The sequence below is a fragment of the Schistocerca piceifrons genome, chromosome 6 (genome assembly GCF_021461385.2).
Source record: "Schistocerca piceifrons isolate TAMUIC-IGC-003096 chromosome 6, iqSchPice1.1, whole genome shotgun sequence".
NCBI classification, from domain to species: Eukaryota; Metazoa; Arthropoda; class Insecta; order Orthoptera; family Acrididae; genus Schistocerca; species Schistocerca piceifrons.
In genome coordinates, this window is record NC_060143.1 from 141,096,969 (window position 1) to 141,115,009 (window position 18,041).

Genomic DNA, 18,041 nt, shown 5'->3' on the forward strand with positions numbered 1-18,041 from the left:
AAAAATTCTGATATCACTAAAGTTGCGGTATCAGTACAGATACGATATTCGCGAAGTTAAAATATTAATGAAGTTATGGTACCAAAATTGTAATAATCATGCTATCGTAATGATCTTGTTGGCCCATTTTATGTTCGAGAAGCCCAGTACAAAATCCTTACCAATATTTTAAATGGTGTCGTGGCTTCTTTGATTAATCTTTATCTTGTGGTAATCTTTTCATATTTATAGCTTTGCAGCACCAGTTGTCTTTTATAATCTCTGTCGGTTGCCATGCTTCTTCTGGTGTTTAATCCATTGTTGCATATTCTACCGAAAAATGCAACTCTATGAAATACCTTAACTCATATTCGAGTGAGTCCCTTAATTGCTTGGTCTCTCCCAAACGCTTGCATTACGTACGTTATAACCCACTGCCGTTCAAACGCCTTCTGGACGTCACATTACAAATCCTTCCAATTCCTTCTTTTCTGATTTTACTCGCGGTGCTCGCTTCGCTTTTTCAATTAGAGGCCAATTACAGTCACAACAACTTTTATTCGCTCTAAGGAAACTTCCTCCATCGTTTACAGTCTTCAAGACAAACTTACTTCATTTTTTTGAAAAGGTAGCCGCCATTTGTCTGTGTATTACTGTATTTACCTTCTGTGTACTGTCTAGATTTCAGCTTTTATGTCATTATCAAGCACAATGCAGAACTGCATTAACAGATATGATATAATAATGGTCTAACAACTTTTAGCATTGTACTTGTAATGGCATAAAAGCCGAAATCTTGACAGTACAGAAGATAAATATAGCAATATGCAGTCAAATGGCGGTTTAATCTTCTAGAAAGTATTGCGTGACTGTGGATCAAAACTATCGAAACCCTTGATTTAGCTATTTCTTTCCAGCTTGTCTTCTTTGAAGTAACATGCATTCAATTCTAATACATACTTAGCTGCAAAAGTCGTGGGATAGAGATGTGCACATATACAGATGGCGGTAGTATGGCGTACATAACGTATAAAAGGACAGCGCATTGGCAAAGCTACCATTTGTATTCGGGTGATTTATGTGAAAAGGTCTTAGACGCGCGGGAATTGACGGACTTTGGACGCAGAATCGTAATTGGGGCTAGACGCATGGGACATTTCATTTCTGAAATCGTTCGGGAACTCAGTATTTCAAGATCCATAGTGTCAAGAGTGTGCTGAGAATAACAGATTTCAGGCATTATCTCCGACCACGGACTACGCAGGGGCCTAAAGCCTATAGCAGCTGTGTTTGCGTAGAGTTGTAAGTGTTAACAGATAAGCAACAGTGAATGAAATAACCGCAGAAGTCAATGTCTGACATATGGTGAACGTACCCGTTAGGACAATGTGACGAAATACGGCGTTAATGGGCTATGGTGTGTCTAGCGAGGCGTGCTAACAGCACAACATCGCCAGCAGCATCTCCCCTGTTGATTGGAACCTGTAAGACAGGAAGATCGTGCCCTGGTCAGATGAGCTCCGATTTCAGTTGGTAGGAGCTGATGGTAGAGATCGAGTTCACGAAGTCATGGACCTAAGTTGTCAACGAGACACTGTGCAAGCTGGTGGTGGCTCCATAATGGCGTGGGCCGTGTTTACGTGGAATGGACTGGGTCGTCTGGTTCAACTGAAACGATCATTGACTGGAAATGGTTCTGTTCGTCTACTTGGAAACCATGCGCAGCCATTCATGGACTTTAAGTTCCCAAATAACGATGGAATTTTTGTGGATGACAATGCACCATTCCACTAGGCCGCAACTGTTCACTATCAGTTTCAAGAACATTTTGGACATTTGGCCATCCAATTCGGACGACTTGAGTCCCATCGAACAGTTGTGAGACGTAATCGAGAGGTCAGTTCGTAACAACATCCTGCTCCGCCAACACTTTCGCGTCCTGGCTCAATTTTTCTGCAAGGGACTTTCAACGACTTGTTGAGTCTGTGCCATGTCGAATTTCTGCACTTAGTGTGACGGAACGAGCTCTGACACGATGGTAGGAGGTATCGCATGAATTTTTTAACCTCAGTGTACTTCCACTTACGGCGTTCAGCTGCTTCCTTATTCAAAATTTTGTTTTTAATCATTCATCCCCGCAATTCGTCTGTTACTGTTCTGTTTTCACTCCTAGTCTAAATTTTGCTTTGTTGCTTTTCTTCTTTAGCACTTTTTGTGTGTAATAATTAAAAAAACTTGACGATAGGCTCTGGTACTGGCCTAAATCTTCTCAGTGACAAATCTGTTAATCTTAGCCACTGAAGCACGCGAGATTACAGTTGAAAAAAGACAACTCAAGGTTGCGTGGTTGATCTGTCTAGATATGTTTTGTTGCGATGTATATATTTTTAAAGGATTTCCTTACAATTTTTCTCAGTAATTCTAAAACACTCCCATATCATTTGGAGTCGTCACTCACACGTCCACCAATCACGAGTTCCTAAGCGTTTCACTACTCCTGTTGTGACGCTAACAATACTGCTGCGGCGTTCCCTCCTCCATATGTCGCATGCCACGCTCTCCGCCGGTTCTACCACATGGTTTCACGTAATTTGTCGCTGACTACAATATCATTTCGTTTTCTACCGGTGTCTATTTTTCTCAGCCTTCTACATAAAATGGCACTGAGTTCAAAGTGGCTTTTAAATATTCATTTAAAAGTGAGGCATCATCGAATATTTCCGTGCATATGACCTCCCAATGAGTCCAATCTACCCTCAGGTGACAAAGTTATGGGATACTATCTAACGTCGTTTCGGAACTCCTTTTGCCCATTTCTATAACGAAGGTCTCCACCAAGTCACCAATAGCACAGAAAATGTGACGTATTGAAGTAGATATGAAACGAAACTATACGATTTCAGAGACTTTTACAACTCTGAAATGTCTATGAGACTAAAGCGATGAATGAAAATGCATACCAAAGCCAGGATTTGAACCGATGTCTCCTGCCCACTAGGCAGATGCGCTAATCACTACGACACTCTGGCACAGTGGCTGAGCACATCTCCACTGCCCATCCTAGCAAATGGTTCAAATGGCTCTGAGCACTATGGGACATCTGAAGTCATCAGTCCCCAAGACTTAGAACTACTTAAACCTAACTAACCTAAGAACAACACACACATCCATGCCCGAGGCTGGATTCGAACCTGCGACCGTAGCAGCAGCGCGGTTCCACCACCCTAGCATGTCTCCCTCCTCAATCCAAATTACCATTCATGCCTCAACCCACTTGGTCTCTGGAACTATACATTTTCATATGGTTAAAGCACGTACGGCTGGGTTTCAGGCAGGTTCCCCCGTTTCGTTCGATGCTGAGCTGCTGTGCCAGTAAAACTGGAGACAGTCTGCAATACTGTTCGAGTTAGGTGGGATACCAAGTGGCCTGAGCCTTGAATAGAAGTTTTAATTGAGGAGAGAGATGATCTAGGGTAATCTGTGCAGTTGCGCAAAGCCACTGAACTAGGGTGGCCTAGTGGTTAGAGTATCTGCCCAGTGAGAAGGAGATGCAGGTTTGAATCGCGGTCTTGCTACAAATTTTCGTTCATAGCTTCAGTCTGCGCAACTACACCAAAGTGGAGATGGACCAACGTCATCATCAAGACTCATGTTTACAGATTGATATTTTACAGGTGACAATTATAACTTCATGACACCCGTCGTAGTTACACAAAGGTAATTAACTGGCTAAGTGTGATAGCAGTTATGGAAAGAATCAGACTTCCAATGAGACTTCAATTTAGATTTTCCCACAAGTATAAGCGGCCTACTAGATTACGGCCCTTCGCTCCTCTTCCGACGACGAGCAGGACGCGGTTTAATGTTATTTTTCTTGGAGGAAATTACTGGTCTGACGTTGAGGCTCAAGACTGCTCTCCTGACAAGTTTATTGAAGACAGAGGACCAAAGGCCGGTAGCACTCTCACAGACTTTCGAGACAACTCGTGATTAACGACCAACCTTTGAAAAACTCGTTGAAATGTGTTGTGCGCAACGCAATTTAAAAACGTTCCGTCTCCTTGTCATCCACCATGTCGTTGCCGTTGCGCTCGGGAGGCAACTTCAGCGATTACTCTGTCTCATTCTTCAGAGATAATTCAATTTTAATTTCTGAGAGATGTCGTGACCCTGAGCTTTGTTCGTACTAGTACAGCAATCAAGCAGCAGCTGTGGACAGCTCATTTTGTCGACACCAAGAATTACTCTGCAGCGACATTATCGCTGCTTTACTTCCACCCTTCTTTCGGACATGTCCGAAATAACAGATACCATTTAGATCCCGCAGCCACTATGAATCAAGACACAAAGGAATTAAGGATATTAGATGCCACTGGGTATTGGTTTAAATCAATTGCGATAATTGAAAACTTGTGCCAGGCCAGGATTTGAACCCAGGTCTTATTCTTACTAAGGTGACCACTTTTTTTTGCATTTTGTTCTTTGTGTTTGGTTGCAACGGACGTTACAAGACATCCGTTAAAGTCCGTTAAGTCCGCTGTTGATCCTTTCACTCAGTTTTTATTACAGAGAGCAACCAGCTCTCTGACCGAACACGCTGAGCTACCTTGCCGGCACCACTACGCCGTCTAGACGCGGTGGTCATCGCAACTGCACGGAATATCCTAGCACACTTTCCGTCAGACCCAAATTTTCAACCTCTCCACACTACTGATGAAGTGCCTTTATCTTCATTACTCCCGTACAGTGAAGGGATTATTGGCCGTGCACATCTTACTCATAGGCCAGGTGTAGAAGTATGAAACCGGAATTTGATTGCAATAATTACACGTCTGTTGTTTGAAACTGATAAACAAAATTTTATTTAAAACAATCTCCATTGCTATTTATACAATTCTCCCACGTGTCCGGCACTCTATGAATGTCACGCCACCCCCCACTCCACCCCCCACTCCACCCCCACCCAAAAAAAAGAATAGTTCTTGTTTTGAAGCGAACCTGTCAGCGAGCTATTTTCGTACATTTCCATACGAATTGAAGCACTATTCAGCGCGGACGTGTCCTAGTGATGCAAATAAATGATAATCGGACGGAGTGGGATGGGGCACTATCATGGAGAAATATGACTGTGTGTTGCCTTTTACCATATCACGGTCGTTTTTCATGTAATGCTCGATTTAAATTGATTGCTTGCTGTTAGTAGCGATCAGTGTAAACGGTTTCACCATGTTCTAGCAGCTCATAATAGATGACACCCTTCTGATCCCACCAAACACAGTGTCGCCTTTCCAAAGAGATTTGGTCTTGCAGTGGATGTCGATGGTTTGCCTGGATTCACCCATGATTTACGACGCTTAGGATCAGTTTTTCATCACCTGTCACTATGTGACGGAGAAACGACTTCCTGAGCAGCTTTTGACAAGTGGTCTTTCGATTTGCTTGCTGTCCTTCATTCAATTCATGCGGAACCCATTTTCCCACATTCTGAAAATTTCCCGTAGCTTTCAATCGAAGAGGAACGGCTTTCTGCGTCACATGCAATTGTTCCGCGCATTATTGTTGAGCCTGAGTAGCATTTTCATCCAATAAGGCTTGTAATTAGTTGACTTCGAACTTCTTCGGTGGTTTCCCGCGGTCGTCGATTCTCACGTCAAAATCACCACTTTTGAATTTTTATAACCGTTCGAAACAGTGGTTTTCCCAAGAGCACTTTCTCCAAAAGCTTATACAAGCATTCGATGAGATTCTGCAGCAGTTTTTTTTCAAACTGTAACAGAAAACCAATGCTGTCTGCAAATCTTAATTCGTAGGCACGAAACTCGACATGTTTACGGGTTTGAAACAGACACCGATGTGTGGAACTTGGGTTACTGCGCGTTGACATTCGTCGTCAGCCGTTAGAGGAAGCAGACGGCGCTGCTGGCGTGGTCTCACGGGCCCTACGCTGACGGATAGCACCATCTCTAGGGATTCGTATTTCTACACCTGGTATGTGTGGTACCTGTTCTTTCGTCGGACAAGCCCTGTATATGTGGTTTCTGTGCTTTCGGACATGTCCAAAATAACAAAGACTAAACACAAACGAACCAGTGATCGCTTCCCTGCAGATGCACACCAATCTAGAACTCTTACAGCGATCGGCGAAATGACGCGAACAATGAGGATAACGAACAAGGGCTCCTACATCAGTAGCGTGTGGATAAGCCAAAAATTTGGACCTGACGGGAGGTGTGATCGTGTAGTGCGCGCAGGTGCAATGACCACTGTGTCAGAATGGTAGCTGTCTAGTAAGCAGGAGACCTGGGTTCATATCCAGGCCCAGCACAATTTTTAACTTTCCCCATTGATTTAAACCAATGCTCACAGGCAGCTAATGTCTTTAATTCTTTTCTGTTCGTCTGCGTTCACTCATGCATATTAATGCATCCCATTTATGGCTCGGAATTACGAATACTGCCTTTTTAGGAAGGTAATAATATACTACATTCTTTCCAGTCAAATGCCTTAAGAGTCCTTTGCTGTCAAAGAGTTAGAGGAACTTGGAAGAGAAGTTGAACGAAATGGATAGTGTCTTGAAAAGACATCTATCATATTAATATCAACATCATCATCATCATCATCATCATTTAAGACTGATTATGCCTTTCAGCGTTCAGTCTGGAGCATAGCCCCCCTTATAAAATTCCTCCATGATCCCCTATTCAGTGCTAACATTGGTGCCTCTTCTGATGTTAAACCTATTACTTTAAAATCATTCTTAACCGAATCCAGGTACCTTCTCCTTGGTCTGCCCGGCTCCTCCTACCCTCTACTGCTGAACCCATGAGTCTCTTGGGTAACCTTGCTTCTCCCATGCGTGTAACATGACCCCACCATCTAAGCCTGTTCGCCCTGACTGCTACATCTATAGAGTTCATTCCCAGTTTTTCTTTGATTTCCTCATTGTGGACACCCTCCTGCCATTGTTCCCATCTACTAGTACCTGCAATCATCCTAGCTACTTTCATATCCGTAACCTCAACCTTATTGATAAGGTCACCTGAATCCACCCAGCTTTCGCTCCCATACAACAAAGTTGGTCGAAATATTGAACGGTGCACAGATAACTTAGTCTTGGTACTGACTTCCTTCTTGCAGAAGAGAGTAGATCGTAGCTGAGCACTCACTGCATTAGCATTGCTACACCTCGCTTCCGGTTCTTTCACTATGTTGCCATCCTGTGAGAATATGCATCCTAAGTACTTGAAACCGTCCACCTGTTCTAACTTAGTTCGTCCTATTTGGCACTCAATCCGTTTATATTTCTTTCCCACTGACATTACTTTCGTTTTGGAGATGCTAATCTTCATACCATAGTCCTTACATTTCTGATCTAGCTCTGAAATATTACTCTGCAAACTTTCAATCGAATCTGCCATCACAACTAAGTCATCCGCATATGCAAGACTGCTTATTTTGTGTTCACATATCTTAATCTCACCCAGCCAGTCTATTGTTTTCAACATATTAATATCAACAAAAGTAAAAAAAAGAAAGGTACGGATTACGGCTGAACTAAATTAGGTAGTGCTGAGCATATTCGATTAAGAGATGAGACACTAAAAGTAGTAAATGAGTTTTGCTATTTGGGTAGCAAATTAAGTGTGATTGTCGAAGTAGAGACGATATAAAATGCAGACTGGCTATAGCATGACATGTATTTCTGAAAAGGAGGAGTCTCTTAACATCTAGTAGAAAATTTGAATGTTAGAAAATCTTTTCTGAAGATATTTGAAGTGCTCACTTGAACAAAAGTGAAACGTGGACGTTACGCAGTACAGATAAGAAGGGAATATAATTTTCTGAAATATTGTGCTACACAAGAAGCTGAACAGTAGGTGAGTAGATCGTGTAAATAAAGAGGACGTTCTGGATAGAATTTATGACAGAAGGTATTTGTGGTAGAACGTGACTAAATGAAGTGATTGTTTGCTTGGAGATATCCTGAGCCATCAAGGAGCAGTCTGTCTGGAAATAGAGGGAAGTAGGGAGGGTAAAAGTTTTAGAGGGATACCATAGACCTGAATACAGTTAGGAAGCTCAAAAGAACGTAGAGTGCAATAAGTTAGATAAAGAGGCTTGAACACGATAGATTAGCTTGGAAAGCTCCATCATCAAGTCTTTTGACCGGCCACAACAAACACTAATGAAAGAAAATGAAGAACACGATCTATCTGATTTGTGTTGAAAGAAAAATGTGGTACAATTACTGCTATAAGTTATCATTGGTCACAGCACTTTGTGTAAACATAAAATGTCATTTCGCACATTGCGTCGAGTAACATTACACAGCAAGAAACCACAGTTTGACTGTTTAGGAATATTACAAACTGTAAATAATAATCTAGAATAAACGTTTAGAAGCAATTACGATAGAAAAACAGTTATTATAAATCAAATCGATATTACACTTCATACACGAGAAGTGCCGCAACGAATCTAGGTTCAAATGGTTCATATGGCTCTGAGCATTATGGGACTTAACTTCTGAGGTCATCAGTCCCATAGAACTTAGAACTATTTAAACCTAACCAACCTAAGGACATCACACACATCCATGCCCGAGGCAGGATTCGAACCTGCAACCGTAGCGGTCGCGCGGTTCCAGACTGTAGTGCCTAGAACCGCTCGGACAATCTGGCCGGCCACGACTCTAGGGACAGAGTCATCTCCAACATCTACCAACATTTACATGGAAGACGAGCACTAGCATACAAAGTAATGGTATACATATATAAACAAGTTAGGAGAAGGTACGGCAGAAGTGAATACAATGGAAAAGAAAGCATTTGATTAGTTACGTTAGATGATGGGAATGGTACGTATTCTGATGAGAAGAAAGGCTTTCCGAACGTTGTAGGTGTAATAATAGATGAATCGAAAACACAATCGAGAAATTATCGAAGACATGGTACAGCTGTATCATAAATCGATACTGAGACGGTGTCTAATGGCATAGAAGCTTTAAGCACTAGGTAATGGGCAAACGAAGTGCCGAAATATGTTGTGGTAAAAATATCACGCTTTCGACAATTGGTGGGTAAAAATCTCAGTACCGTCAATCAACAACAACAAAAATACAGAACGACAAGAAGTGAAAAAGCTACGAGAAAAGATGGGCCGGCCACGGTGGCCGAGCGGTTCTAGGCGCTTCAGTCCGGAACCGCGCGATTGCTACGGTCGCAGGTTCGAATCTTGCCTCGGGCATGGATGTGTGTGACGTCCTTAGGTTAGTTAGGTTTAAGTAGTTCTAAGTTCTAGGGGACTGATGATCTAAGATGTTGAGTCCCATAGTGCTCAGAGCCATTTGAACCAAGAAAAGATGGAATAAATACAGAGCTACACTTCTAGGTGAGAAACTTGCTTAAGAAGATCAAAGTGTGTTTAGAAAATATGGTGCAGAAGCAATATTTATACGATGGAAGGGCTCATATGAAAACGATGGGAATGTAATCTTGAAACCCACTGCGCTTTCCAGATTTTGAGAAAGATTATAATCAAAGGATTATGGGGAATAAAACGTGACAATGGCTATCGACTAGAATCCATAAAGGCAATCAGTAGATTTACGCTGAGACACAGGTGCAACTTTACTTCTAATCATATTATGCAGTTTCTCATTTACAAGTTCGGAAGGACTGAAAAAAAATAATATTAAATATAGCGACAAAAGGACAAGTACAGTGCCGGCCACGTTGGTCTCGCGGTTGTAGGAGCTCAGTCCGGAGCCGCGCGACTGCTACGGTCGCAGGTTCGAATCCTGCCTCGGGCATGGATGTGTGTGATGTCCTTAGGTAAGTTAGGTTTAAGTAGTTCTAAGTTCTAGGGGACTGATGACCACCGATGTTAAGCCCCATAGTGCTCAGAGCTATTTGAACCATTTTGACAAGTACAGTAATAATCAAACAAGGACTAGAAGATGTTCTCTTTCTCCCCATCGCTTTCACATTTATACTGACGACCATATTAATTAAAATATTTTGGCATTTTGTGTAGTGGTTCACTTAATTTCTTGGGAAAAGTCAGTGCTTCATCCCCATCTACGGAGAAAAGTTTGAATGGAGGCGGCAGAGAAGAGCGGGGCTGTAGCTTCTATTAAATTCCAATTGGCACTCTGTCTCACAACTGATAAAAGCAAAATTTCTTTCCTGTATATTCCAGAGCAGAATCGTGACGTCAGAACTCGAGCGCAGTTGGCTGTGGCGGTTGGTGGTGTCCACTATTGCTATCTCTAGACAAGTGGTACGCATCTTCTTGAGCTCCAGAATCCACATTCCCGTCCTTTCGATAATGTGAGATACACATGTTGTGCTGTGGAGCGATCGGTATGATTCAAAATGAACACACTTCATATGCCGCGATCGCAGTGTAGACAATTTTGTTGCTTCAAGATGACCGGTTTCAACAGTCTCATGTTGTCATCATCTGATCTTCTAGAACTTGCTACGAAATTGGCATGTTACTTTACATGAAGTCAAAGTATAAAAAGGCTCCATGTATACATGTCTTGATAAATGTTCACTAGATAAAACATGCACAGTTGGTAAAATGCACACAAATGATAAAAAAGCACACAACTAAGATCCTCGTATCAGCCATGTAAGCTACTGGCGAACGTGATTTTTAGAAGCTGCCGGCGGAGTATCGACATAGAGGCGGCACCTGCATCGATGTTACCTACACTGAAGAGCGAAAGAAACTGGTACACCTGCCTAATATCGTGTAGCGTCCCCGCGAGCACGCAGAACGGCCGCAACACGACGTGGCATGGGCTCGACTAATGTCTGAAGTAGTGATGGATGGAACTGACTGCATGAATCCTCCTGGGCTGTCCATCAATCCGTAACAGTACGAGGGGGTGGAGATCTCTTCTGAATATCACGTTGCAAGGCATCCCAGACACGCTCAACAGCGTTTACGTCTGAGGAGTTTGGTGGGCAACGGAAGTGTTTATAGACTCCTGAGTCAATCTGTAGCAATTCCGGACGAGTATGGTTGTAGCATTTTCCTAAAGCAACTGTCCAAGTCCCTCAGAATATGCACAATGGACATGACTGGATGCAGGTGATCAGACTGTATGCTTAGGTACGTGTCATCTGTCGGAGTCGTATCTAGACGTGTCACTCCAACCGCTTAGGCGACACATCATTGCAGAGCCTTCACCTCCTTTGAACAGTCCCCTGCTGACATGCAGGGGCCATGGATTCATGAGGTTGTCTCCATACCTGTACACGTCCATCCGCTCGATAGAATTTGAAACGAGTCTCGTCCGACCAGACAATATGTTTCCAGTCATCAACAGTCCAATGTCGGTGTTGACGGGCCCAGGCGAGGTGTAAAACATTGTGTCGTGCAGTCATCAAGCCTACACGTGTGGGTCCCGGTTCCGGAAGCCCGTATGGATGATGTTTCGTTGAATGCTTCGCACGCTGACATTTCTTGATGGACCAGCATTGCAATCTGCAGAAAACTGCTGAAGTTTGCACTTCTGTCACGTTGAACAAATCTCTTCAGTCGTCGTTACTCCCGTCCGTGCAGGTTCTTTTTCTGGTTGGAGCGATGAAGATTTCCTGTTGTACCGGATTCCTGATATTCACGGTGCACTCGTGAAATGGTCGTACAGGAAAGTCCCCGCTTCATCACTACCTCGGAGACACTATGTCGGGCGCCGACTATAACACCACGTTCAACTCATTTAAATCCTGACAACCTGCCATTGTAGCAGCAGTAACCGATGTAAGAACTGCGCCAGAGGCTTGTTGCCTTATATAGGCGTTGCCGACCGTAGCACCGTATTCCGCCTGTTAACATATCTCTGTATTTGAACATGCATGCGTGCACCAGTCTTTCTGGAGCTTCAGTGTATCTCGCCGCCATGCCGTTTCTATGTCAACACTCCGCCGGCAGCGCGGCGCTGTGAGGCAAGCTTGTGAGAATCGTGTTCGCCACCAGCTTACGTGGCTGATAATAGGATTTTAGCTGCGTGCTTCTTTGTCATTTGTATGCATTTTACCAACTTTGTGTATTTTATCCACTGAACTTTCATCAAGACATGCATATATGGAGAGCGCCTTTTATGCATTGACGTAATGTAACATGGTAGTTTCGTAGCAATTTCCAGAATATCAGCTCATGGCAGCTTAAGACTGTCGAAACCGGTCATCTTGGAGAAATGAAACTGTCTACACTACGATCGCTGCGTATGAAGTGTACTCATTTCCTTTCGATAAAGATATTCGCGTGTTTACTTATCATTATTAAATATCTGGTGGCTGTTTGCAGTCCATTCCTCGAAATTTCCATGAAGAAATTTGGCGCGTTCGGGCTTAAAGCGCTCCCCGTAGACACCCCATCCTGCTGTTAGTAAAACTGGTCCTTCCACTTTCAGTACGTGGTTGTGAGACAGTACTTTAACAGTTCTGCAATAGCGGCGGGTAAAAAACGATTCAGCTGTTTCAAAGCTTCATTAAGCCAGACTATAGTCCATGGTGTGCCTCTTGACGAACATGTGGTTCCGTTACATGGACTGTACGATTGTTTGTGAAAGCATGAGAAGTGGAGATAGGTCGTTTTCATGAGAACCTCAATGGTATTAATTCAGTTCAGCACGTTGGAGCAGCTAGGCGGCAGATTACATTTCCTGTATGTACTTGGTTTCAAGAAAGAAGATGGGAACGAAATGTAGGGCTTCTCCAAGAACTTCAATGACGACCGCACAATAACCTGAAACATTTTAATAAATATAACAATTCCGATCGTGAAAATTTGCATTTTACGTATTGATGACCTTAAAAACAGAACCCTACCAATCCCCTCTCCCCTTGAGGTGGACAACAAAACACAATACCAATAAAAGACAAAAACCTACTAGCGAGAAACGTCGTGGTGGGGTAGGGTTAATTGCATAGATGTTGCAATATCCTTATTTATTTATTTTTAGATAAACAAATAACATGAAGCTGAAGACGATTTTGATTTAGTAAATGGTTGCTCTGTTAACACCAAAATTGAAAATGCAAACAATAATGCCAGTCAGCAGGTAATAGTTTCGAGCATTCGCACAATAATGAAAATACTGTAAATTTCCTAGCTACATACAATAATGAAAAGCTTCTTCAGAACCTCTAACAATTTGAAAAGTGCCTGACATGCTCCGATGTCTCCACTACTGCCTTCACATAAACAAATACTAACAAATTCTGGCCACTAACTAACATGTTGTATTGCCAAACCATCAATAGCATCCCGTTTCCTTATTCATCTGTAACAAACGCAGAGCAGATTAACATATAAATAACTAGCTGCAAACGAACTGGTATTAATGCAATGTCTTAATATTTAAACTACAAAGAACTCATAAGCTAATCCCCCCTTGACAGGACAGCTCGCAGACTACGCTACAAAACCTTTTTGCTTAAAAATAACCCGGGGAGGTTCCTTTTCTACAAAAGAAGACAGGTTGCTAAATAGCCCGTGCGCCCACATACTAATAAACCAATTCAACTGCCCATAAAGCTCACAACATATTCAAGTAAATAAATACTGCTCAACGACTATCCAATCAGAACATACTGCGACAAATAGCAGCTATGCACAAATCACTACTGTGTCTTAAGCTACGTCTCGGAAGGAAACGAAAAGCTCTGCATAACAGGTAGCATTGCACGCCTCTCTACCGGTTGTTGTACACAAAAAACTTCTAACAACGACAGTCAACATAAGTTATTCAGAATAGTGTTGAGCACGCTGATCTCACTTTAAAAAAGCAGGGTACCATAACGGTTCAGTACCTTGTAATTTGCAGCCGGAGAGGATACTGAATGCCCTTCTTTCCTTAACAACAGGTACAGACTTTTAGAATGTTTTCCTCCGGCTCCGAATGCGATGAATCATCCAGTCAACAAGACAGGACCAAAAGAATTCTTCCTTCCAGACACTACCCCCTCTCACAATTTCCAGTACAAAATCTGATCGAATTTCACTTGACGTCCTCAAAAGCAAGTTGCTAGTGGCACGCAGCAAAATCTCCTCTTTTCCAAACCGATGTGCACCATCTTCAGTCCGCAGTACACGAGCCGAGCCCTACAAGACTTGGTCACATGCTCGCGCGCCGCTTCGATATGCGACCTGAGAATATTGACAGATGTTGGTAGATTGAACGGTTCGCACTTCCATTCTGAGTGAAGAACCAGCGGAAGATTCGAAATGTCCGAGCAACTGACACAAAACTGGAAATCAATGTTTATCCAGGAATTAAATTAGATACCGGTACTAATGTAAGTTAAATACTATTTGCGGATGGTACTGTAATCTGTACTATTATATTAAGACAAATCTCGAAACGTTCTTGGCCTATTTACTCCATATTTTTACAGGATGCTCTAATAAAAGGTCAGGCAGACACAGGTTGCATATATACAAGTCTTAGTCTAAAGTTGTTACAGAAAATCTCACGAAGTTCGTGACCGATTTACTTCAGATTTTTACACGATACTTAAATAAAAGTTTGGACGGACATTGACTAAATATTTTTAGTCCATATGGTTCATAAATATACACTCCTGGAAATGGAACAAACAACACATTGACACCGGTGTGTCAGACCCACCATACTTGCTCCGGACACTGCGAGAGGGCTGTACAAGCAATGATCACACGCACGGCACAGCGGACACACCAGGAACCGCGGTGTTGGCCGTCGAATGGCGCTAGCTGCGCAGCATTTGTGCACCGCCGCCGTCAGTGTCAGCCAGTTTGCCGTGGCATACGGAGCTCCATCGCAGTCTTTAACACTGGTAGCATGCCGCGACAGCGTGGACGTGAACCGTATGTGCAGTTGACGGACTTTGAGCGAGGGCGTATAGTGGGCATGCGGGAGGCCGGGTGGACGTACCGCCGAATTGCTCAACACGTGGGGCGTGAGGTCTCCACAGTACATCGATGTTGTCGCCAGTGGTCGGCGGAAGGTGCACGTGCCCGTCGACCTGGGACCGGACCGCAGCGACGCACGAATGCACGCCAAGACCGTAGGATCCTACGCAGTGCCGTAGGGGACCGCACCGCCACTTCCCAGCAAATTAGGGACACTGTTGCTCCTGGGGTATCGGCGAGGACCATTCGCAACCGTCTCCATGAAGCTGGGCTACGGTCCCGCACACCGTTAGGCCGTCTTCCGCTCACGCCCCAACATCGTGCAGCCCGCCTGCAGTGGTGTCGCGAGAGGCGTGAATGGAGGGACGAATGGAGACGTGTCGTCTTCAGCGATGAGAGTCGCTTCTGCCTTGGTGCCAATGATGGTCGTATGCGTGTTTGGCGCCGTGCAGGTGAGCGCCACAATCAGGACTGCATACGACCGAGGCACACAGGGCCAACACCTGGCATCATGTGTGGGGAGCGATCTCCTACACTGGCCGTACACCGCTGGTGATCGTCGAGGGGACACTGAATAGTGCACGGTACATCCAAACCGTCATCGAACCCATCGTTCTACCATTCCTAGACCGGCAAGGGAACTTGCTGTTCCAACAGGACAATGCACGTCCGCATGTATCCCGTGCCACCCAACGTGCTCTAGAAGGTGTAAGTCAACTACCCTGGCCAGCAAGATCTCCGGATCTGTCCCCCATTGAGCATATTTGGGACTGGATGAAGCGTCGTCTCACGCGGTCTGCACGTCCAGCACGAACGCTGGTCCAACTGAGGCGCCAGGTGGAAATGGCATGGCAAGCCGTTCCACAGGACTACATCCAGCATCTCTACGATCGTCTCCATGGGAGAATAGCAGCCTGCATTGCTGCGAAAGGTGGATATACACTGTACTAGTGCCGACATTGTGCATGCTCTGTTGCCTGTGTCTATGTGCCTGTGGTTCTGTCAGTGTGATCATGTGATGTATCTGACCCCAGGAATGTGTCAATAAAGTTTCCCCTTCCTGGGACAATGAATTCACGGTGTTCTTATTTCAATTTCCAGGAGTGTATATGTCATGATTAGAAAAAAATTATGTCTGACCCGTCACAAGAACAAAGCAATTTCGCATCTCCTACCTCCCATAGGAAAACGACTGACACGTTCGTCAATTTACCTCGGAGACCAGGTGTGCTGTGAACACGACTTCCTCGCTCATCAGGTGCTCCGTGGGTATGCATATTAGACTGATGCTGAATCTATCACCTCATATCATATACAACGATAGATTACCCCAAGAAGCTAGTAGGCTAGTTGAAAAACCAACTTCCGCGCACTTCGGAAAACGTTATTTACTGAGTTCCAGAACTCATCAGGGGCCTCGCCTATTGCTTCTGGTTGGAAAACCAGGGCACTTCAGTCGAAAAATTTACTTTATTGGTTGCTGTATGATAAAGTTTGATCTGGTAAAATAATATTTATTCAAACCATATGTAAAAATTACTCTTGACATTTAAAAGTTGAGGTTTTAAAACACAGTGAGAATGAATTTACGTAATTAAAATAGAACAATGATGAGGAAAATGAATGCTTGTTAGGGTTGCTTTCAGCATGATACTAGACAATTACGGTTGAGGTGGTGCCCACACACATGAAGGACACTAATTACGCTTTCAACTGGAAATATTGCTTGCAGAAAACTAGCAAAGTTGTTGACCAATTTATTTCAGATTTTTACATGATACTCTAACAAAAATTCGGACAGGCATAGGCTGTATATTTCTTAAACACAAAAAAGACGTTGATCAGCAAATGCCTTGAAAAGCACTTGATACATGTTTGGATGCACACAGGCTACATATTTCTTTAATATACAAAGTATTTGGTATAGATAAATCTATATAAACGGCAGAAAACGGCACTGCGATCGGCAACGCCTACATAAGACAAGTGTCTGGTGCAGTTGTTACATCTGTTACTGCTCCTACAATGGCTGGTTATTATGATTTAAGTGAGTTTGAACGTGGTGTCATAGTCGGCGCACGAGCGATGGGACACAGCATCTGCGAGGTAGCAGTGAAGAGGGGATTTTCCTGTATGACCATTTCACAAGTGTACTGTGAGTAGTATGACAACCTTCTAACCACTCCACATTGTATTGTTGCCCAATTTATTCAAGGTGGCGGATCCAAGATGGCGGAGATAGATATGGCAATATCGCCATGACGTCATGGTGGGAACTTCAAATTTTGGTGGGATGATAGGTCAATTGAGCTGCCTCCACTAACCTAACCCCCCTCCCCTCACCTCCCTTCCCCCTCCCCCCAGTAAATGGGGGTAAGTTCAAATTTTGGTGGGAAAAAAGGTCACTTGTGGTACCTCCACTAACCTAAGGAAATGGTGGATAAAAGGTCACTTGGGCTACCTCTACTAACCTAAGTCATCCGACCACCACCTCTTCCTGTGCTGCGCTGCTGGTTAGGATGGACATAAGTCTTTATTTTGCATGCAGAGTTTATTTAAGCAATTTGAGGCAGTAGCTCCATCCAGTATGTTCACCATGAGGTTTGGAGTCCAACTGACACAGTACACAGTACTGCCACCAGAGGGTGCTGTTGTACCTTCTGTGATGTAATCCAAGATGGCAGCCTGGGGGAAAAATGGCGGGAAAAGTACTCATCCTGTTCTGGGCTGCTGGAGAGAGGAAGGAGAATACTTTATTTGTGCTGATACAAGAAATTTACCCTGGCGTGCTTGGAGTCACAGTAAATAGTCTACAGACCTGCAAACTACTCGTAAGTCACCGAAATAATGCATGTAAAACGCTCTGCAGTCACCCAAACAACTCGTAAATTACCGAAATAATGCATTGCACACCCTACAGAGCTACAAGCTACTCGTAAATTACCAAAATAATGCAGTCCACTGATGTACAGACACGTAAACTATTCGTAAATTGTCAAAATAATGCATGTAAGAGGCTCTGCAAACATGCTTACTGTCGAAATAATGAATACAGCTTATCTAGGGGCTGATTTAACGCAGTTTATTTATTACACTGATACAAGACACTCACCCTGGAGTGCTTTCAGTCACAGCAAATAGTCTACAGACCT